Source organism: Acipenser ruthenus, chromosome 12 (assembly GCF_902713425.1).
Source record: "Acipenser ruthenus chromosome 12, fAciRut3.2 maternal haplotype, whole genome shotgun sequence".
Lineage (NCBI taxonomy): Eukaryota > Metazoa > Chordata > Actinopteri > Acipenseriformes > Acipenseridae > Acipenser > Acipenser ruthenus.
This window is the reverse complement of record NC_081200.1, coordinates 40,507,358-40,531,347: the sequence shown is the minus strand read 5'-3', so window position 1 is coordinate 40,531,347 and position 23,990 is coordinate 40,507,358. Positions and strand designations below refer to the sequence as shown.

Genomic DNA, 23,990 nt, shown 5'->3' with positions numbered 1-23,990 from the left:
GAAGACACAGCACAAACTCATTCACATTACAGACCAGGGCCTTCATGAAGACACAGCACAAACCCATTCACATTACAGACCAGGGCCTTCATGAAGACACAGCACAAACCCATTCACATTACAGACCAGGGCCTTCATGAAGACACAGCACAAACCCGTTCACATTACAGACCAGGGCCTTCATGAAGACACAGCACAAACCCATTCACATTACAGACCAGGGCCTTCATGAAGACACAGCACAAACCCGTTCACATTACAGACCAGGGCCTTCATGAAGACACAGCACAAACCCATTCACATTACAGACCAGGGCCTTCATGAAGACACAGCACAAACCCATTCACATTACAGACCAGGGCCTTCATGAAGATACAGCACAAACCTATTCACATTACAGACCAGGGCCTTCATGAAGACACAGCACAAACCCATTCACATTACAGACCAGGGCCTTCATGAAGACACAGCACAAACCCATTCACATTACAGACCAGGGCCTTCATGAAGACACAGCACAAACCCATTCACATTACAGACCAGGGCCTTCGAGAAGACACAGCACAAACCCATTCACATTACAGACCAGGGCCTTCATGAAGACACAGCACAAACCCATTCACATTACAGACCAGGGCCTTCATGAAGACACAGCACAAACCCATTCAAATTACAGACCAGGGCCTTCATGAAGACACAGCACAAACCCGTTCACATTACAGACCAGGGCCTTCATGAAGACACAGCACAAACCCATTCACATTACAGACCAGGGCCTTCATGAAGACACAGCACAAACCCATTCACATTACAGACCAGGGCCTTCATGAAGACACAGCACAAACCCATTCACATTACAGACCAGGGCCTTCGAGAAGACACAGCACAAACCCATTCACATTACAGACCAGGGCCTTCGAGAAGACACAGCACAAACCCATTCACATTACAGACCAGGGCCTTCATGAAGACACAGCACAAACCCATTCACATTACAGACCAGGGCCTTCATGAAGACACAGCACAAACCCATTCACATTACAGACCAGGGCCTTCATGAAGACACAGCACAAACCCGTTCACATTACAGACCAGGGCCTTCATGAAGACACAGCACAAACCCATTCACATTACAGACCAGGGCCTTCATGAAGACACAGCACAAACCCATTCACATTACAGACCAGGGCCTTCATGAAGACACAGCACAAACCCATTCACATTACAGACCAGGGCCTTCATGAAGACACGGCACAAACCCATTCACATTACAGACCAGGGCCTTCATGAAGACACAGCACAAACCCATTCACATTACAGACCAGGGCCTTCATGAAGACACAGCACAAACCCATTCACATTACAGACCAGGGCCTTCATGAAGACACAGCACAAACCCATTCACATTACAGACCAGGGCCTTCATGAAGACACGGCACAAACCCATTCACATTACAGACCAGGGCCTTCATGAAGACACAGCACAAACCCATTCACATTACAGACCAGGGCCTTCATGAAGACACAGCACAAACCCATTCACATTACAGACCAGGGCCTTCATGAAGACACAGCACAAACCCATTCACATTACAGACCAGGGCCTTCATGAAGACACAGCACAAACCCATTCAGATTACAGACCAGAACTAAATACATACATAATAAAAATAATTCACTAAGCTGTTCCCTTATGAAACTGTCCCATAGTAAATGCATAGCAAAGCCTAATGAAGCATGAAACCATAGCTAACCATACAAAAACATAGTAAAGCATAGACCAGCATTATAAAACCCAGAGTGGTATGATACAGCTTATTAAAAACGTGGCAAACCAGGGTATGGGAATTGCAAAGTACCAAGGGGAAAAGCATGGGAAAACTGCAAAACCATGCACATTTGGTGTGGTAAACCTTTTAAGGGCAAGCACGGGCAAACATGAAGACCAAGAAGGACCTCAGTGAGGTTTGTACTGCAGCAAAGCTACACAAAATGAAGAGACAACTTTAAGCTTGAGAGACCTTGAATTATAACCTAATTGTGTAGTTCAAAATTTGTAAACAAAATAAAAGATATTTTTCTCCTTACAATTCTTTTTTTTTATTAAAGACAGATTTGGACTGTACTTTTACTGTACTTAGTAGGTTGGTTTACTGTAGTCAGTTGGTTAGTACAGCAACAAGAACTGACACTATTAAAATAGCAGTGACTTATGCACATATAGTCTCAAGCCCAGATGCAATATGAACGTGGCCGTCTTGGGTCGCTGTCATGTAATGGTTAAGGGCTGTCATATCAGCTGCCCTGTGAGGCCCCTCCCCTCCTAATTGGGTCCCCAGGAAGGTTTGTGATTTCCCATGCAGTGTGTCAGGTATGCTGGACAATAACCTGAAACTGTCTGTGACCCCTGGAGTCAATGAGTGATAGGAGAGGAGGAAACCGAAACTCCAGCTCAAACAAACAGCTCCGTGACCAGTTCCAGACTGACTTCCCCCACTCTCTCTCTCTCTCTCTCTCTCTCTGTGCTGTTGTCATTAACCCCTCACTGACCAACCCTCTTTCCACTGTAAGGCATGAAGGGCCATTGTATTGTATGTACAGTCCGCTATATAAACATGAACAGAAAAACAACTAAAAACGAAATCAACTAAATACTGACATTCTAAACGACTTACTGTACACAGTTAAATTAGCAAATACACATTTAAAAAAAAAAACTTTTGTATCTATTAATATTGATAATCTATCTTTTTAGCACTTTTAGCAATTTTATTCACACATGAACAAATCCTTTTTTTTTTTTTAATCCACGTATGCAACAGTAGCTTTACTTTCCTTGAATAATACTGTGCATATAAACCCATCCTGTATCTATTGAGTTACAAAAGGTGTTTGGCATAGTTTCTCAATACCAGGGGAAGGGGGTTATACAGTATAATCCCCAGGTAAAGCAAACCTAATTCCTTTTTTCAATCCAAGAGGAGCCCCAGCCTCTTTTTCTCATCATTTCCTGCAGCGACTGCCCGACTGGCTGGAGTGCAGAGCCGAGCACTGCCCTCGGAATGTGTGGCATCACGACCTGCAGCAGGGCACTAATGAGTGAAACACTTTCAGCCATGACCTTTCCCTTCTCTGCGACCCCAGCCTCCCACACAGGGGAATTCCAGGGCTGTTAACACAGCCCTTTGTCCGTCTGCTTGGATAACTGGAGCACCATCAGGATTAGCTGTCGATTCTGGCTGATATTTAAACCAGCCTCTTTATTTATAGCTCCTGAATGCAGATTCCTCTAAAATACAGCCTTCCTTCTGCACCCCACTCCCCTCCTCTGCCCTACCAAAGCACACACACACATGCATGTGTGTTTCTAGTGTTTATGAGCGCTTTGCATTGACTCCAATATATTGAACAGATTTACTATATTCCAGGGAGGTATGAATCACCACAATATTGAAAGTTGGGGCATGCGCACGCACGCACACACGCGCGCACACACACACACACACACGCTGAGCAGGAACCTAACAGGCCTCCCATAGCGCCCCCTTTCCCCCTTCACCTCTGTACCTAGTCTCCACTCTCCAATTTGCAGTCAGCTAACATGCCCCTAACAAAAACATACATCCTTGTATAACACAGGATTTTGGACACGATGCTGCATTATTACTTAGCTATTTTGCAGTAACAAATACAATCTTCTGTAGAAACTGTAAAGGGCAACATTTGTTCAGCATTTCTTACTGATCTATTTCTTACATCCACAAGGGGCAGAGTGTTGCAGGGATACAGGTGTTTGTTTACACACTCTGGGGCAGAGTGTTGCAGGGACACAGGTGTTAGGTTATACACTCTGGGGCAGAGTGTTGCAGGGACACAGGTGTTAGGTTACACACTCTGGGGCAGAGTGTTGCAGGGACAGTCATGTGCTGACTGACTGCTCAGATACCGGCTGCTGTCTCTACTGACCCATTGTGACGTGTGCTTCTCTCAACTGTACCTAGCTGTCACTGCAGGAGAGCTGGACTGGATCTGCAGTCTGTTTGTGTCGACCTGTCTGGAACGAGGATCCTGTGTCATGGGTTAAATACAGCAGTGATTCTGAGCTGTGTTTATTTTGCTTTGCATCACGCCACAGCAGTTCAACTTTCTTTTGAAGAAATGTGTGATAAAAAACAAAGCACTTGCAACTCATTACAATCACAGCACAGTTAAGCCGCTTCTTTTCCATTCCTCCCCAGACTTCCCCAGACCACAATGTAGTTGAATGACAGAAACAAATTACATATTGAATATCCAAACCAATGGAATGTATCCTAGACATAGGGATGTTTGATGCTTCATTATTAACAAAGCGGTTTTCTTTCATTTTCCCAGTTTATTAGTGTATATACCAGTGTATTAGCCTGCACAAACCCCAGACCCAAGCAATGCCAACTCCTTATATACATGTGCAATAGTGTGTATTGGTTTATAACAATCATAAAGTACAACCTGCAGAAAATAGCAGGATGATGACAGGGCAATCCCCACATATAAAGATAACGCTATCAGTACTGGGCAATGACATTGGTAAATGGGTGAAAGTTGAAGGCAAAGGCAAATGAGTACAGGAAAGAAGTAGGGCAGCAGTGTGGAGTAGTGGTTAGGGTTCTGGACTCTTGACCGGAGGGTCGTGGGTTCAATCCCAGGTAGGGGGACACTGCTGCTGTACCTTTGAGCAAGGTACTTTACCTAGATTGCTCCAGTAAAAACCCAACTGTATAAATGGGTAATTGTATGTAAAAATAATGTGATTTCTTGTAACAATTGTAAGTCACCCTGGATAAAGGTGTATGCTAAGAAATAAATAATAACGATAAAAAGAACGAACGTAGGAATGAAAGAATGAAGGAACAAAAGAAAGAATATGGGAGTCAGGTAACGTGAAGCAATACCAAAACGTTACTTATCAGCCTGGCGGCTTCCATTAGAGAACAGTACTTCAGGATAATACACCATTCACTCCAGTGTGTGGAGCCTGGAGCTGAGAGTGAGTGAGTGTGTGTGTGACTTTGAGTTTGTGAGGAGGAGAAGATATGTTTTCCCTTACCATGCCCTTCAGTGCAGGGTCAGCCAGAGGAGATCGGTTGCCATGGAAATCAGTCCAAACGTGCAAATCATCAGTAAGCAGGCCCAGGGCCGACTCCTCTTGATCGCTTCCAGGTGACGGTTAAAGAATGTGTAGATATTCTCACCGCTACAGAGAACACAAGGGAAAAACAAAGTTGAGAAGTTTATGTATGCATGTATGCATTTATTTATACACTTATGCTTATCCCTTCAGAGTAATGTTCTTAAACCCCACCCCCCCCACACACACACATAGGCTTGTAACTATCTTTATGCAGACCTTAAATGGCCTCTTATAGAAGTTAATACGGGCCTCTTCTTGTGTAAGACGTGTCATCTGGTGCAGTTTGAGCGCCCATGAAGCAAAGCTGAGTACACAAACAGACACACACACAAACTATTATTAAACATAACAAAGTGTTGATTTTCTGACTTTAGAATTGTGCCCTATGGATAACGTCTGCACACAGGATAAGATGTACTGGAGGTCTGACAGATCCGGAATGGCTGATTTATTATATGTGATTTATAAAGAACTGTAGATTTATGACTCTAAACTCTAGAAGGACAGGGGTCACCCCAATCATGAGTGCTGGGGAGAAAGCCAGTACTTCTGCAGTACAAGTTTTTTTTAAACCAACATTCATGATTTTTGACAACAGCAAATGCACCACTACCAATGGCAGCCTAGATCTCTGTGTTTTCTTCAAGAGAATGGATTAATGTCAGAATCTGCTCAGTGTACGAGCTTTTTGACTTTTTACGACTACCCAGGGTCATAAAAACATCAACAATCCATTTGCCGTTCTTGAACATGTTTTGACACCCTTGATATTAAGCATTTGCCCAAAGATAATGACACTCAGAGCAGAGATGCAAGGAAAATAAATTACTAAGGGGGGCTGGGGGGTGCTGTGGGTATTGCTAGGGTCTGTCTTGGCTTGAAGTTCCAATCAAAGTCAGGCCAGCTGGCCCACTAAACGGAGGGCACTAATTGAAAGAACATGCTCGTCCCTGATTTCTCTTTTATTTCATTGTACTCCCATGCCAAGCTGGGTCCTTGCAACGGTCCAGCTTGGAACAACAACCAAAAACACATGGTCTTGTGTTACTGGATTATTTATAAAGGGCAACACACTGGCAACTGGAGAGTTATGCTGTAAGGGAATGTTCAAGTATTGTATCGACTTTTATACAGTATTTCAGAGCTGGGGAAGGCAGGAGTTTCACTGTACAGTACAGTTAAGACTCGCAAGCTATAGCTAATGCTATTAGGAACTGCCTTGTTTTGTCTATATAAACCAGACTCTTTACTGCAAATACCCCAGGTAATTCTCTCTCTGAATGAGTACACTGTATACATTATGGCTGGTTTATTTCTGTGTTGTTTGTAGCATACAGTACTGGTCAGGGTTTTAGAGACAATGCAGGTTTTGGCTTAACTGTTGACTCCTCTCACAGGACACTCTGGCCTTACTGCATTCTTTATAGCAATGAGTATTTAAGGGTTTGTGGGATTGTCCTGGTGGCCAAGGTCAGATTGATAAACGGAAGATTATATCAATATTAGAAAAAACAAACATTGGAATACAGATAATTAGTTTGCCACCTTAAGATAGTTTCCTTGGAAGACCCTTGCAAGTCAAAAAAATATCAAAGAAATGAAGGAAATTGGAATAGAATTAGACTTTTGTTTTTAAATGCATGTGAACTGAGTGGTGCAAGGACCTAGACGAGTAGCCCTGCCAATGTGGTGTTGGACTGAGTGAAGCAAGGACCTAGACGAGTAGCCATGCCAATGTGGTGTTGGATTGAGTGAAGCAAGGACCTAGACGAGTAGCCATGCCAATGTGGTGTTGGATTGAGTGGAGCAAGGACCTAGACGAGTAGCCCTGCCAATGTGGTGTTGGATTGAGTGGAGCAAGGACCTAGACGAGTAGCCCTGCCAATGTGGTGTTGGATTGAGTGGAGCAAGGACCTAAACGAGTAGCCCTGCCAATGTGGTGTTGGATTGAGTGGAGCAAAGACCTAGACGAGTAGCCCTGCCAATGTGGTGTTGGATTGAGTGGAGCAAGGACCTAGACGAGTAGCCCTGCCAATGTGGTGTTGGACTGAGTGGTGCAAGTACCTAGACGAGTAGCCCTGCCAATGTGGTGTTGGATTGAGTGAAGCAAGGACCTAGATGAGTAGCCCTGCCAATGTGGTGTTGGATTGAGTGGTGCAAGGACCTAGACGAGTAGCCCTGCCAATGTGGTGTTGCTAGAAGGATACTGTTACGATATTGATGTCTTGACTTTGACGCTACTCTATCTGTTGGCCAACCCCACTGTATATGTGAACTACTTGTCTAAGGTTTCTCATCTGGTTCAATGAAACAGCTGGAAATATGTTTGCATTTGAGCAAAAAAACAAACAAACAACAAAACATGAACCCATGGGCGCATCTCAATGTGACCCACCCAGGCTTTCAGCTTTTTGGGGTTTATTTAAAAATCCAACTTGCCGCAATAATTCATTTCTCCTTTAAAACTCCCCCCTGTCGTGCACTAATGAGGTCCCGGAGGGGATTCGACGCATGCTTACCACTTTAACCCGACTTCTGCACAGATGTTTATTTAGCTTTAAATCTGAGCTGGCCACAAGGCATGTTTAGCAATAACACCCCCGCCATGTGGTCTATACTGAATATGCAGTACCCAGAGCAGTGCTAACCTTGACAGAAAGTCATGCTCAGAAAGCTTGTGCATCAAAACAACATACAGGGTCAATTCTGAAAACACCCACCCTTTTAAACAGCGCTCTGCATTCATTTCCCTTAGCTGTGTATTGTGTTTTCCTTTTTTTTGACATGTGTTCTTATTTGTTCCTTCCTACAAACCTATATTAGTGTTTAGATTTATTTCCATTAATTTCAGTCAGACTTCAAAACTTTTCCGTGGCTGAGTTCACAATCCAAAACAAGCCTGCCACTGGTACCTTCACATCTCCATTGTGCAGAAACTAATCAAAATAATTAACAGGCTAACGCAGCAGGAGCTTATAGATTCTCCCCATTAGCTTCCTGCGGGCTTTAGAAAGAAAGAACAAATCAATAAAAGAGCAAAACAATTAGGACGCAACTTGGAGATTCTGTGTAAATTTTTAATATCAAGCGCAAAAAAGCACAGACGTGGAAATAAGAGAGTCGATACAAACCTTTCTTTGGCTTTTTTTCTGTAGCTCAGGGAAAGCAGCGTGTCCTTTAATGATGTGATCTAAGTGTAACAGAGGGCAAAAGCAACAAGGTACAAACAATGGAACTGGATCACAGTTTAACAGATGTAAGGAAATGGAGCCCTAGTGGATGTATGTACAGTACAGCAGTAGAAACGAAGAAGCAGAACGTGGCTGAAAGGGTTGACCTGCACTGAATACAGTCATTCAGGTAGTTGGGAATGAGTGTTCGATTGCAGCAATACAGGCTCAATGCGGCTGTGAAGACGGTAGAATGAATTATGAGCAGAAGAGATCCATTCTCACCAGCTTTCCAGTGGCACTCTGACCTCCTTCATTCAGCCACAGCCCTGAGCAGAACAGTAAGGACCCCACACACCTGGGACAAACAGAGGCCTTTCACTGATCTGAAACAAGTAGCGTTACTAGTATTACTGGCAGCAGCAGTATTATTAAAGAGGAAGTAGCTTGATTCAATAATATAATAATAATAATAATAATAATAATAATAATAATAATAATAATAATAATATCTTTATTTTATATAGCGCCTTTCATAGTGGACCACCATCACAAAACGCTTTACAGAGGTAGGCTGTGAACTCTGCATTATATGCAGAGTCACTTACAATAGGACATTGATTTAACATCTCATCTGCAGGATGGAGTACATGTCATTTTAATTGCTTTCATGTGTAATGCTGTTTGAAAGCATTGATCTAATATTGTGTTAGTATCATCATTCTCTAACTCTGCCTTTACCTGGCTTTGATCTTGTCTGGAGAATACAGGTACACAGTCTGAATGGAATGAGGAAGGCTGTTCAGTGCTGGCACTTCAGATACTCCGGACAAGCTCTAAAGGCAGATTTAGAGGATACTGTAGCAACAGAAACAAGGACCACTCATAACGACTGCAAATGTCATAAAACAGTAAGGGAAATTAAAAATGCAAACATAGAAAGCAATCAAAATAACATTTGGTGCTACTTACATAAATATTCTTTGTATTCACAATTCAGTCCATTCTAAGCCCTGTTCCTCCCCCTTTAACCATTATGAAGCTGTCTGAATTTCAGTTGGTGTAACACCTTTATAGGGGCTGACAGTATCTGTTCAATAAGTCAATGATGTGTAAAACATCAACTTCACATGTCAAGGTCAAATGGCCACATAGGCAAAATAAGCAGAGACCCGTGTTAGCACGATGGATTGTACACACTTTATGGAAAAGTTGAACGTTTTTTTAAAGATTTATTTCTGCGGGGTGTCCTTTTGAACATGAACCTTGACTGGTTTACTGTTCACATGGAAAGACTTATGCAGGGCCCAGGGGTCAACATCCCTGCCCCTGAGTGACCACATGGAGCCCATGTCTCATCTGAGCGGTGACACATAGCAATGCAGTTCAATCAAGACTGCCCAGTTACCCCCCGATAGGATTTATGATAAAAGCAGGGTTTTCTAGCACAAATCTCACTTACTAATGAAATAACACAGCAGTACCCCAGAATATCCTGGAAGAGACCCCGCCAATGTTTGCAACCAACCCCAGCTCTGGTAGGCCTCAACTGGCCTTTACCTGGAACCCTGAGCTTTCTCATGTCCTCGGGTAAAAAGTAATGCCTGTTAACTCTATTTGTCAATGATGGGGGCATGATGGAGGAACTGCAATTAGGACAGTAAGAGCTATTAAAACAGTAAACCTAGATTTATTTTCTGCTACGAGCCAACAAAAAGGTTCATTCTTCTTGGGCATATCAACTTCTGAACCGAGGGCAATCAAAACTTTCCCACAGACACACCTCCACAGATCAGTGCCGAACACAGCCCACAGCCCAGAGGTCTGCTTCTCCACCACAGGCCACTGGTGCAGCTTCTTCAGACAGGCGTAGTCATACACCGGGTCCTGGGGGTCAGCCCCAGGTCGGCAGGGCTTATTTATGTTGCTCTATAAAAGCTCCACAAGCCTGCCTGATTGAATTCTATTCTGCGCTGTGCAGCAACTTTACCAAGCACACTGCAGTTAACCCTTTCCACTGCCACCAGGCTGTTGCAACTGGGTAAGCTTACCTATTCAGAGACAAAAGCTGATTGCATCTACTTAGAAACAGAGATCTGTCTGAGGATGTCTCTGTCACCTGTTCATATACACAAACTAGTTATATATGTTGCATTACAATGGATGACATACTGAAGCTTATCACTTTTTCAGAACCGATAGACCCTTTTCAAGAAATTATTATTATTATTATGATTATTATTATTATTTATTTCTTAGCAGACACACTTATCCAGGGCGACTTACAATTGTTACAAGATGTCACATTATTTTTACACACAATTACATATTTTTTTACACATTATTTTTACATAGAATTACCCATTTATACAGTTGGGTTTTTACTGGAGCAATCTAGGTAAAGTACCTTGCTCAAGGGTACAGCAGCAGCGTCCCCCACCTGGGATTTGAACCCACGACCCTCCGGTCAAGAGTCCAGAGCCCTAACCACTACTCCAAAAAAAATTAGCCCCTTTTTTGGAATCGGTAACCCCTATTTTTCAATTGAACCCCTTTTTTTAGACTAATATTCAATGAGGGCTGTCCTGAGACCATCACACTCATTTCAGTGGATCTGAACCCAGCAGGTTGTAGGCAGGATAGGATAGTATAGGACACAGACCTCCCAAAAATAAGTATGTAGTTTGTTGTAGATAAAAAGGGTTTCTCAGTACCACTTAATTAAACAAGTCAACTTTATATACAAGATAAATATTTCAACCCATGAACTGGGATAGATGGGCTAGATGGTGAAACACAATCACCAAACTTGTGAGACAGTCAATATACATTTTACCCAGCCCATTCAATCATGCACATTTGTTTATCGAAATGAGTTTGACACAAAACCTACACTATAAACATCTTGCAGACTGCGGGTTTAGGAGGGTTTGTGCTGTGGATGCACAAACAATCACACAAAGCAACCACACTGCTTGCATCGAATGCTGGTAAACATTTCTGTGCTAGTCAGAGAGCAGAGGCTGGTGCTAAAACTGGAATTGTGTATTTGTTTAATATACAGGGGCGGCCATGTGGGTTAAACAGGGACCATCCAGGTCAAGGATCACCAACATCTCTACATCCAGGTCAAGGATCACCAACATCACTACATCCAGGTCAAGGATCACCAACATCTCTACATCCAGGATCCATGTATCAGGAGCGTAGGCCAAGTAACAAGCAGACGTTACTGATTGAAAAAAACACACAGACCTGAAAGCCATTGTAACTCCCTGTTTAATACATACAGCTGTGTCACCCCCACCCTTCTGCTGCTGATGAAAAGCTGCTGTTGAAACAGCCCTGTGCTGGCTGTGCATATGAATGCTCGGGCTTGCCTGGAGGGCTTAGGAGAGCTCCTTGAAGATGAACTGCCTTGGAAATGCAAACAATTCAAATACACAGATTGCTTTTTATTTACAGTACTCTATTTGGACAAGGTCAATGAAAAAGTCCACCACCACTTGTTTTTTGTTGTTGTTTGAAATAATAACAAAAGTAAACAGCAAGCAAAAGAAAAGATCAGTAAGATTCTTGCTGTGAAGCTGCCAGGTGTCAGCTTTATTTCCGTTGTTATAGATATTCATCCACTCCAACACGCTATATCACAATTCTAAGGGAAACATTTTGGCAAGTGCTAATTCATTACCACACTGTAGAAAGCACAAGCCAAGAGATGTGTCTACTTCACTGAGTTTCTCTTAAGTTTAACATCAGGAATATTCAATAAAGCATGCAGTAATTTAGAGGATGAATGGATAGTTTTCTATTTTGGTTTTCTGATTCTCCCCCACCTGTTACATTGCAAGTTACATTGCAAATGCACTAACTGTGCAGTTACAACAGACTGAACAACAGTCATAAGTGTCTAAAAATTCGTAAGCTATTTTACACAAAGCATCTTCTTTCAAAGAGGCTTTATTTTCCCTATACAGGGTTGGAGAAGTAACGTTCGCCTGGATGGGTGGGGTTTGGCCAAGACGCCCTTTTCTCTCTTTTTGACATGCTTATTTTTTTGGTCGCCAACTGGCATGAAACAACGAGAAAATGAATTAGAAAACCATGAAAGATCTCTTGCGCATGAGCCCTTTGAAGGCTCCAGTGTTAGTGCATCTGTAACCAGCTGTTATTAATGGCACAGAGACCTTTTGTTGCTTTCTGGTTTCTAAGGAGGAAACGCTAATGTGTGCAAGGCAGATAGGGCGTGAATTTGAGAGCTCGTCCAACTGGCAGCTTCGACAGGCCAACGCTCCCACACGCAGGGCTGGGCTGTCAGGGTACCGAGCAGGATCGACAGGCCTCAAAGCACGCAATCGATGAAATGGTAACAAACAAAATCACGGTGAACTGCAAGCCGTGCAGAGAAACTCCTACAAAATTTAAAGATGATTTAGCTTTAAATGTCATTTTCTCTATTTTATTTACCCCCTCCCCACCTCCCCTCCTTCTGTATATTAAATTTTTTTTAATAGTCTAAGTGCTTTGAATATAAATTCAAGGGCTGCTCTTACGTTTAAGTTGCTTGCCTGATATATTTAACATAGGCTAGACCAGCCAAGGTGTCTATAAGAGACAGCAGCATCTACTAATCCTATTAACTAAACAAACCCTTACATTATACATGTCTATGACAGGCCACTAGAACTGAAGAGCAGCTCTCGAACTCAGGCTGAAGCCCCCTAACACAGACTTATACAAACAAAGCTACCAATATTTGAAAAAAAGAAAGAAAAGGCCCTTGCAAAAGATAAGGGGATAGCACAAAAAATGTATTGCTACTCCAGTTCTGAACGGTTGAACAAGCAAAGCCAGACCCAGGCGCTGTAAAAGTCACAGAGTCTGTTAAGGGGATGACCCTGATTGATCTCCCAGCCTTTAAAAGCATTCTTCTTGGTCTTGAGCCTGCACAACTGCAGTGCAAACTACTTCAAGGTGAATGTAAATTACAAGATAAAAGCTGGGGGACACAAGGTATTTGAGTTCAGTAGATTCAGCCCTCCCTTTAAAAATCGCATGCCAAGATGTAAAGATAAGCAGGACAATGCAATCCCTACAGTGCAACCTGCTGTGTATTTGAAAGAAGTAACCGGCTCTGCGGTACAATGCGTTCCTTGTTCTTCCTGCAATTTAAGAGCCGACTGTTTCCTTAACATGGTTTTGAACAGGAAACATGGGCAAACTGTTTCAATTGCCTTGGCTTCCCTTCCCAGCTCAAAAGCTGTATATCAGCATCAGGCAGCGTTACTCTACTGTTACTGGGCTATCATTTGATTATATGTCATTCAGAACTGGGATCAGAGGATTAAGAAATCTCGGGCAAAAGTGGTGATATATTTGACATGTCTGATTACACTACATCATAGAGCTAACTTCAACCAAGCAATATTATAGAAGGAGTTGTAATTTAAAGGCACAGTGCAAAAGAAACAGCATACTACTACTACTACTACTACTACTACTACTACTACTGCTACTACTGCTACTACTACTACTACTACTAATAATAATAATCAGTTTATCTATTTTTCTACATATAAAAACAGCAGACAGAATAAGTCCGATTGTGCACTGGCGTCCTAAAGTGGCACGTCTGATTCAGGAAGATGATTTATCAAAAGCTGGATTAGTAATCCTCAAACGAGCAACGCCTATTGATGCATTAAGAAGCAAATTGCTCTGAGAATGACAGCGAAGGTCAGCATTCTCTGCAGTTTCCGACACATTGCAGAGATCTAACGCAGTCCTGCGCCAGTGAGTCATGTAATCAAAACAAAAAAAGAAAGTGTTTTTTAAAAAGAGAGACCCGCTGGTACTCCTCTGGAAACCTTGTTCAGCCTCTAAGACTGGTAACTTCTTTTTATTCCTTTTTTTAGCCCTCTCTATACAGTTGACAGCGGTGTGTGCCAAAACCACAACAAAGGTAGTCCTTCAGTTCTCTTGAGAAATATATTTATCAGCGCAGAGCAGATTGGCTTTCAAATGTGTCATTGTAGGCAGATAGGCTACGGTAGGAGCAGCTGAAGATCAAAAGACAACAGACAAGACTACTCACGACCATGTGACAAGAAGAGGTTCCACAGATCAGAGCCAGGCGAGATGTGATTGGCTGGGTTTCGCACGGAAGGTTGTGTCCTGTCATGTCTGCTCCAACCACACCTGGAGGAACAGAACATGGACAAGCATTGGAATTTCTGATTCCCAGATCATCAGAACAACATATAGCTGCACGGGATAAACTAACAAAGTAATGCATGCATCTCAGCTACATAGATCTCAAATGAGCAGTTTTATAATAAACACATGTTACTCATGCTTTCTGGTACTACTTTAGGTTAAATGAAGCCATCAGTTTCTATGCATTATTCTTGGGTTATCTGTTTGCACGCCTGTATGGCATCTTCATATGGTATCTTCATATGGCATCTTCTGACTTAAATGCTAACTGAAATGAAGAACTAAGTAATTGCTGAACTGAAAATTGTTTTATAATTAGCTATTTTTCTGTATATATATATACAGGGCTTCTAGCTTTCTGGCTTTATTTTTGATCCCATGATGTCCCTTTAAACATATTTTGAGCCGTTTCGCTTTCTTGATCAAACACTAATTACCAAAGGAAGTTGTTTCTTTTTACCCTCATAGCTTGATTGAGTTAACAAACGACGTGCATTGATCTCACCTGATTCTATCTGAACCTGCATTTTGTTCCGGCTCCAATCTTCGAATTCAGTTTATTAATTTCCACTGCATTAGCTTCTAGTGGTGCATCGCTAATTTAAACAATCTGGTATTCAGTTAAGGCTTAACAACTATTAATTAAGGTTTAAAGGAAGGGAGAGAGATGGAAAATAAAAACCAAAAACTAGAAGCCCTAGATATACAGAGAGAGAGAGAGATAGATATTTCACCTTTTATTTGAGTTCTTGTAATTAACGTTTTAACTGTAGAATTTCAACAGTACAAAAACACAGATAAATCTAATGAAAACAGAACACCAGTACAGTAAATGGCTATGTGCGTTTTATCATGTCAGTCTGGTAGCACTCCCAAGCAGACAAAATAGTTACCTTTGCAAATTTATTACCACTTAATGATTGCTGTTAAAGAGAGGAGCCAGACACTTCTCATTTATTACTTTTCTCAAACATCCTACAATTTACAGGAATCAATTCCTAGAAGAAGGATGCTATTTTCCAAAATGACCTATGAACGAGCAAATTGCTTTTGGCGAATTCAGATAGTGATGTCATTTCAGAAAGAGGTCATTAAAACTTCAGCTCTTCTGTGTTTATTTGATTTCCACAGGTTCATTCAGGGTCAAAATAGGGCAAGATGTGGCATGATAGTGAAGAATGTCTTCACTGACACAGACATCCCAACAAAGAGCCAGTCATTTCAAATGCTCATGGCGTTACCACGATTAATGCATTACCCCAAGCGTTTGTCTAACTGACCTTGTTTCTTATAGCTGTATCCTCTGGGTGACCTGAGCTAACCTGCTTGCATACAGAAGGTCTAGTCCACTGACAATAATCCCCCACAATGACAATCTGACAGTTAAAATGAGGTGCAATTGCAATTTGATTGCTGTTGGGCACTTCAGTGAACTATATTTTAATGGTCTTCGATCACTGACCAGTGGACAAGCGTCTGCTTGACAAAGCCACCTTTGTGCTGGGCTCGCTAGCTCCCACAGAGGCCAGGAGTGAGAGGGGGTGGGAGCTGAACTGCCCTCTCTCGGACTGTTGAGGTCCTTCCAGGGCAAGGTTGATATCCATTGGCAATGCAGGGAAGGTACCACTGTGGTTGCCTAGCTTGCACCAGCTCCATGGATTAAAGGGCATTAAGCTCACAAGATAACAAACATCAGTAAGTCTTATCTAATATGTTTCGTAGGTCTTATACAGTACACAACATTGCATCTTTCTGTAAGATGCCAGTGCAGTGCACAGGGTGTAATAGTTAAACACGGTTATCTGATTAGCCCAAAACTGTGGAGTCATCATTACTTCTAAAAAGATGACGGAGCGGACCTCTGAATTTGTGAGTACAGATCTGAGTTGATGAGCCAAGGAACCAGACTAGAATTAGAACACGTTGAGATATATATATATATATATACATGACATTTTGTGTTTGTGAATGCTAGTAAGTATGTTATCTAAAGCTGAGGGAACACTAAACCACTTTTTTCAGGAAGTGGCTTGAAACCTGGTTTCAGAAGACCTAGTTTGAGGCAGCTTTTCTGTATCAAATCCCAAGTCAAGTCCCAAGCCACAAAGTGACTTTTTGCTCCCTCAGCTTTAGGGGAGGGAGTTGAAATATCAATAAAAAGCTGCACTGCTAGCACTGCTGCATTTGTAGCCCCTCGTAGTCGCTTGTGTTCGGCGGTAGTCTATGTACAATGCTACTTCCCCGGAGGTGTGGTTTCATTGCAGATTTAATCAACACATGATGAATTACAGATCTCTAATCTCACTGATCGTCCATCACTGTACATAACTGAGAACTTGTCTGCACCAGATGTTTCAAGCTGTACCCTAGGCATGTCCTGAATGGTAGAAGTATGTCCATATTTTACAAAAGGGGTTTAAACCCAATGTCACCTTTCTTATCCTGTAAGACACCCTTGTTATCTCCTCAGGTGCATCAAGGCAGATGTTTCAGTCCTACATAAACCCTGCAATCTTTCTGTCACTCTCAGCTGCTGTGTGTAATCCACATCTAACCTTCCCCACTGCTAACCCCTGGTTATTACTCTTTTCAATGGCACAGGCTTAAGGTCAGAACTCACAGCCCGGAATCCCTGCAAAGCTTCACATTGCTTTGATACTTCTGTCATTTTTTTGCTTTTTTTAAGCAACACACTTTGCTTGCTGTAAACAGGCTCTATTCAGTCGTTGATCTGAGCTCTGGCTGCTCTAGGGCTTATACGTAGGGCGTCTGATTTTTGAGTTTTTCCCGATTTAACCCGATTTCCTCCCCCCCCCCCCCCCCCCCCGAATGCTTTTTTCTGTATTTGGGTTAAACCCGAAAACTCCCCAAAAAGGCACAAACTGTCTATGAAAAAATGCATTCGCAGTTCTCTGTGATTCAAATGAAACAGAGCAGAACTGGCGCCGATGATGGTGTAATATAGCTTTAAGATTTTTGCTTTTTTTGGACACTTTTCTTCCCAGTTATTTGTTTTATGAGTGTGTGTTTATGCCAAGAGCACTTAGATGTAACAGTCGATCGTTTTTCTTTGTAAAACAGCATGGAGTAAAGTTGTTTAGTTTTCCCGTATGTTCTGTGTGCAATTATACTTGCAACTCCACTACAAAATGAAACTTGATTGGAATGGAGGAATGCCTCCATATACAGTATGTGTGTGTGTGCGTGTGAGAGAGAGAAAGAGAGAAGTCAAAAGTTTGCATACGGATTTAAACTTTGTTGTTAACACTTTGTGCTTAAGCATTTGTTTATTTCTTTCTAAATAAAACCCAATTTCTACCCGAATATTTATTCTGTCTTGATTATATATATAAAAAATCCACCCCATTTCACCCAATGTTTTCATTAAATAATTATACTCGATTTTTAAAAAAGCATTCACCCGAATTTAGAAAAACATTTCACCCGAAAATCAGACACCCTACTTATACACAAAGAACCACATTTTATTAAATCTAAACTCAGCTAGTCTTTACAAAGTTTGCGATCTGTTGAACAGAGCACACATCAGGTGTGTATTTGTGTGTATTTTGTGTAGATTGTTGGTTGGTATTCCCTTACTATAATTTTTTCACATAATAATAATAATAATATGAGTAAGGTTCTCTGTAGTAAGGTTCCCTGTGGAGCGGGTGGGTTTTATGGGAGAGTGTTGTTTGTCTTGTTTTATTAATAATAATAATAATAATAATAATAATAATAATAATAATAATAATAATAATAATAATAAACATTCATTGAAACACCTGTGAAGATTAGCAGCAAGCAAAATCTGGCATTTTAAAGGGATACAAACAAATCATACAGGGACGCTGTGTTCTGCTGTACTTGTCTGTATGAGAAGACTTCCACTGGAGCTTCACCTACCTCAGTCTCTTTGGATTGACTAGTCCAGTTTTTGTTTTTTGCACATCTCCTGGTCCAAGTTTAACAGCCTATAATAGTTCTACTACTGCAGATTTATTTTGAATTTATTTACGTGAACAAAAGATCTGCTACCTTGGCAACATTATAAAACAGAAACAGAAAAGAAAAAAAGTTTTAAGACAAAAGATGCCTTTTGGACACAGCAGGGATGACTTTGACAATCTGTGGTTAAGATGCTTGCAGATAAAAGCCACAGAAAATCAGCTCCTATCTCACCTTCCACTGATACATTAAAGAGTGCATAGTTGTGGTGGTACTCACTGATACATCGGTATATCAGATTTCATGTTACCAGATGCCTTTCGTTTGAATAACATTAGCTTTAATTGATTTTGTAATAACTGTCACTTAAGTACCCTGATATGTTTGATATACTGTACATTCTTGTGGAATACAGATATTTAGGCAGGCATTGTTCCCGCTCTGATCCTTTTGTGCCTCCCAACTCGTATCAGTAACAGAAACACATCTGCACCTGCCTTTGGTTTATGTGAGCCTCAAAGCCCATTTAGCTGTGTGAACATTGAAAAAAAAGCATTTCCAGTCTTGGAATTTACCATTGTTTGAACAACCGCTCAATTGCTTGTGTACCTTAAGGGGTTAATAAACCCGTGCAACAGTAGTTTCAGGACACCGCCTGTATCACGGTTCCAGTCCATTTCCATGGGATAATGTGAAATTACTCCCAATGGCCAAGATGCTTTTTGATCTGTTTGTTTGTTTTTCCAGTAGGCATGGTCTAGTCTGGATGGAACTTTCCCAAGCCCTGGAAAAGCCTTTCTGACCAGGCTGCAGTTGCTATAATTGCCTGTTTTCCCAGAGGCTCCCCAGACCCTGCTCGTAATGAAGCTTTCTGGTATAATTACTGAGCTACACCTGTTGCTTTAGTTACAATTGGTACATTATTCTCCCCCGTTCCCCCAACCTCAGCATGTTCTGTGACATTCCTGTTCATCTGAGCATCGCTGTTATAGGAATGGTAAAGCTGTTATGAAATTAAACACATTTTCCAGAAAGTTATTATTATTCTGTAGTGGATGCGTACAGACTCAGTGCTGCAGCATTAAGCAGTTCAGCAGTTTAGCCCTGCTGTGAACCTGCCAGGTGATCAATTAAGTTTATTAATTGACCCCTAATGAGGTCAGTTTTGGGTGAAATTTTGTGTTTGGCATGCTGTAGAGGGTCAATGGGCAGAATTCAGGAACTGGTGGTTCAATCTGTAATAACAGGCAAGCTAATATCCAGTGGTCTGAGCTGATTCCAAAACTTCACTTCCCCCGCTATGAGTGCACTAATCCAGATTTTACTCAGCATTATTCCTATTGGGTGGGTACACTCCTGCAGTATGCAGATTTGTATTTGAAAGAAATTGCCCCCAAAACACTGATATATAGACTGTGGATATAAAAGAGCAGGAAATACAATAATGCACAGTCCCTTTAGGATTTAACTAAAGTACTAAAGCATGCTCCCAAGCAAGGGGAAGTCATTGTAATTGAGTGAGGTAGGCATGGTAATATTATAATTAACCACATATGCTTAAATAGTAGTGGTTTAACACTGGGGCTGGATTCTTCAAGCTATTTACTCCAAAGGAAAAATAATACACAAAATAAGCAGTTTTTTTAAATGTTTTTTTTTTTTTTCGTAACAGAAAAAAAAATTGTGCTAAAAACAATTTGGCATACATTGCCGTGAGAGCCTAGCCCTTGTTTTATTAATATGAATGTTCTGTTATCCATTAATTCTACAGTGACATCAACGTCATCATAAAGCAGGTGTCTCAAGCCTTAGCCTGCAACATCTTGGAGCAGCAGGATGTTGTAAATTACCTGCAAACCCGGCTGTGGATCAGGGAAGAAATCTCTTTCCTGGATGTGTTTTCTTCTATTGTAACATTAAATTCTTAAACTCAGTGAACATGTTAAAACTTCAATATTAAGCCATACAGATCAATAGAATAAGGAAATGCATCAACTAAGCAATAATGACCGACAGGCAGGACATTTCCTGGCCGTTAATGCCCCGGAAATTAGCAGCCAGGAAATACCCTACCTGTGGGTCATTATTGCTATTATAAACCGTCTTTATGGTTTTAAAAGCAATAACATTAAGATTTATAACCTTTTATATATTTTTTTCTATATGTCCTGTGGTGCATGTCCCATATTGCTGCAGCAGTTCCTCGATGGTATACTTCCACCTGTGAACAGCGAACAGAACTATTTTTTCTTAACAAACAAACCAAACATTAAAACAATCAAAATACAGTTAAGACAGGGAAAACATTTAAGACCGTTGTGTTTTGTCTGCTTTTTCGAAAAGAAAAGTTACAGTTTTTAATAAACATAACAAACTGATTCTGTAACTAACAGTATTATTAAACAAATGAATTTATCTTAAAAGAAAGGAATTTAATTAGTAATTTAAATATTTGAGTTATTTATTTTGTAAAGTGATTTATTTTTAGTTTTTTAAGTTTATTTATTTTAAGTTGAATTGCAGGTTTCCTGTGAAAGCGCAGTTTTGAAACATAGCGGGTATGTTTGTGGCTGAGATTTCTGAGGTGGAGCAAAGCATTGGGCTTCGGTTTTTGAATGTGCTTTTGCAGGTTTGCAGTTCGTTGGCAGGTTTGCTGCTGATTTTCAAGTATTGAGGGCTGGTGGACATCAATAATTGCAGGAGTTTTAAGAGATTGGAAAGATGTGAAGACCACTCTCGCTTGTTGAATAGAGATGGATCCAGTAATTTTGTATAGAGGGCTCGTTTCTGTGACCTGTTCTAGCCATTATTTCATGGGTTTGTTGTGGTTCTGACAGTTGAGTTATACTGGATGTTCTTTTTGGTGGATTGATACCTTACTGTACTTTATCATTGATAGTTGTGTAGACATTCTGATGGCATTTCCTGGCCATTAATACCCTCTACAGCAACCAATCAGAAGACAGCATTCTCGTTCTATTACTCTGACAAGTTCATAATAAGTTATAAAACAGTGTGTTTAATATTATAGCCACCTTTCTATAGCAGTTGCCTCTGACGATGGTTCCAATTGGATTCGTAGCTGGACTGGGGTGTTCATATTTCAACCTGTGTAGTTTCGAAATTTTCTTATTCTTACTGTGATTGGCTGCAAAGACAACAGGGCTAGCCAATGATTGGATAATGTTTGTTTGGTTGTTTTATCTTGTGTACAGTTTCCTAGTAACTGAAGACATTGTATTCTGGGAGATGTAGTTCTTAGTAGAAGTTTTAGGGGAGACAGACAAGCTGTGCAGCAAAATTGTTACGAGTATTATTACGCATTCAATTTAAATTGAGTCCGTATGTTGGATTTTTTAATCCGTAAAAATGGCAGGTACGCAGCTTATCTGGAGCGCTGCCTGCCCATAAATACTTCTTAAAGACAATAATCAATACGAGTAACGAGCTCATGCACACTTCTAGTATACAGAATTAGCACAAGAAGGAGTTGGTGCATGCATTAGTCAAAGCATTTACCCACCTGACTTCCTTATAGTTTTAACGATAAACGGCTGGTTTCATAGACCCCTGATTTGCAGTAATCTTGGACTACTCAATGTTAACTTAGGTTAGTCTGGGATTAGAACTACATCAGAGTCAAAGGACTGTACAGACATTCTAGATGACCAAACCCAGCAAGAGCGAGAGTGAACGCAATAGCGTCACAAGAGAACAATGGGTCTCAAAGTCAAACCAATGCTTTCTGGAAGCTGTTTGCAGCAATGGAATAACTTCCAGGACCGCTAATTAACTTTGGGTTTTGATTTTATTTTAGAAACAGCTACACCTTATCACAGAGCAGTTTCTATTACTGCTGCCATCTGGCTGGGGACAGAGACACAGGCGACTGATACCAAGCCACACCCAATCAGAGAGCTGAGCGGAATTCAGGATGACAGCACAGGTTTAATGAGACTGAACCTCGAGTCTGCACAGTAAAGTTGAACTACCATGCAAATGTATTACAGTATACGGTACATTTTATAAGGGGTTTATACTGCTCTACACCCTGAGGATGGGGCTGCACAGAGAAATGGCTACAGTGCATGTCCAAGCTTATCTCCAGTCCTGTTTTTCATGCAATAATGTATTTAACTGATAATGTTGGCTCTTAAGGATTCCTGACAGCTGAATCTCAGAACAAAAAGGTCTTGTGGCAGCTCAGGGCTCTTATGGGACTGTAAAAGTGGATTATTACTGGGGGTGGGGGGGTCTTTTGTTTGTGCAGACTCTAGGGCTAAAAGGGTCAAGCAGTCTCATTTTTCATCTAACCCAATAACTCCCTGCCTTGTCCTATTCAAACACATATTTGCAAGAATTCTTTCGGTTCCCCCAAAATGAACCTCGGCCTTGATCCCGACTGCACCACAAAAAAAGCTTTTGTTTCTATAAATAAATTCCTCTTCATCATACAGCTCGCATTATCAAGCATTTTAACTTTTTTCCCCCTGTGCGGTTAAACTGTTTCTCATTCATATCCCCCCTCCACACTCATCCAATGCGGTTCCACAGACGCTAAGGGCTTGAACTGCTCTTTCTTTTAAGTGGTATGCAAATAATGCATCGGTCAATCTTCTTGAAAGTCCCGACATATAATGATTCTATTCTATACTAACCCAGATGGAACTTTATAGAGAAGAATGGCTTGCACTGCAAAGCGCCGACCGAAACAAGGACAGCGTGGGCGTTTCATTACAAGAGTGTTTACCGGCTACATCAAACTGATCCCAAATAAAAATGCGCTGCATGCTATGTGGAAACAATGACTAGAAGATCACACAGGCTAACCTCTAGTTGATAACAGCAGTGCCTGCAGGAACAGTGCTGGGTGAGCTAAGTTTGCCAGTGCACAATATGGATTTCGGACTTTACCCCACCGTTAACACTTATTTTTTCAATGCATTTTATTTATTTTTTGATATTCTACTGTAGCTGACAGTTCCAGTCAGCTACTGCATGTCCACTAATGGAGATACCTGACTGGCGAATACACACTCTGATCAAGTATTTTGTATGATTCTCTAAGCTAAAATAGCATGTTGTTTTTTCAATGTATTTCTATGTTAATGGAATATTCTAATGACTAAGAATTATTTATTATAGACAGTAAAAAATGAGCATGTAAAATTGCATCAATCAATTCAAACCATGAGTAATCCAAACATGTTTTTGAGGATGCTGCTGTACTTTTAGGATAACAAAACGTCTACTAGTTGGAAAGTCACATCAAGATAGGAAGAAATAGAATAAGAATATGTGCCTGGTCTCCTGTGCTAACCACTTCAATAATGAAAACACTGGCTATTCCAGGACACTCCACAGCTCTGCTGCCCAACAATCTGACTAATATTCAAATATCTTCCACCACACTCTCGTGGTTTAAATTGGTATGCAGATCTCTAAGAGGAAATTCCCTTGGAACTCTCCTACCCTGAGAACCT

At 41.2% G+C, this 23,990-nt stretch overlaps 1 pseudogene; it reads right to left on the bottom strand.

Annotated features, from left to right (window-relative positions):
- Window positions 1-23,990, bottom strand: part of LOC117417191 (FGGY carbohydrate kinase domain-containing protein-like) — a 61,427-nt pseudogene that overhangs the window by 6,292 nt on the left and 31,145 nt on the right.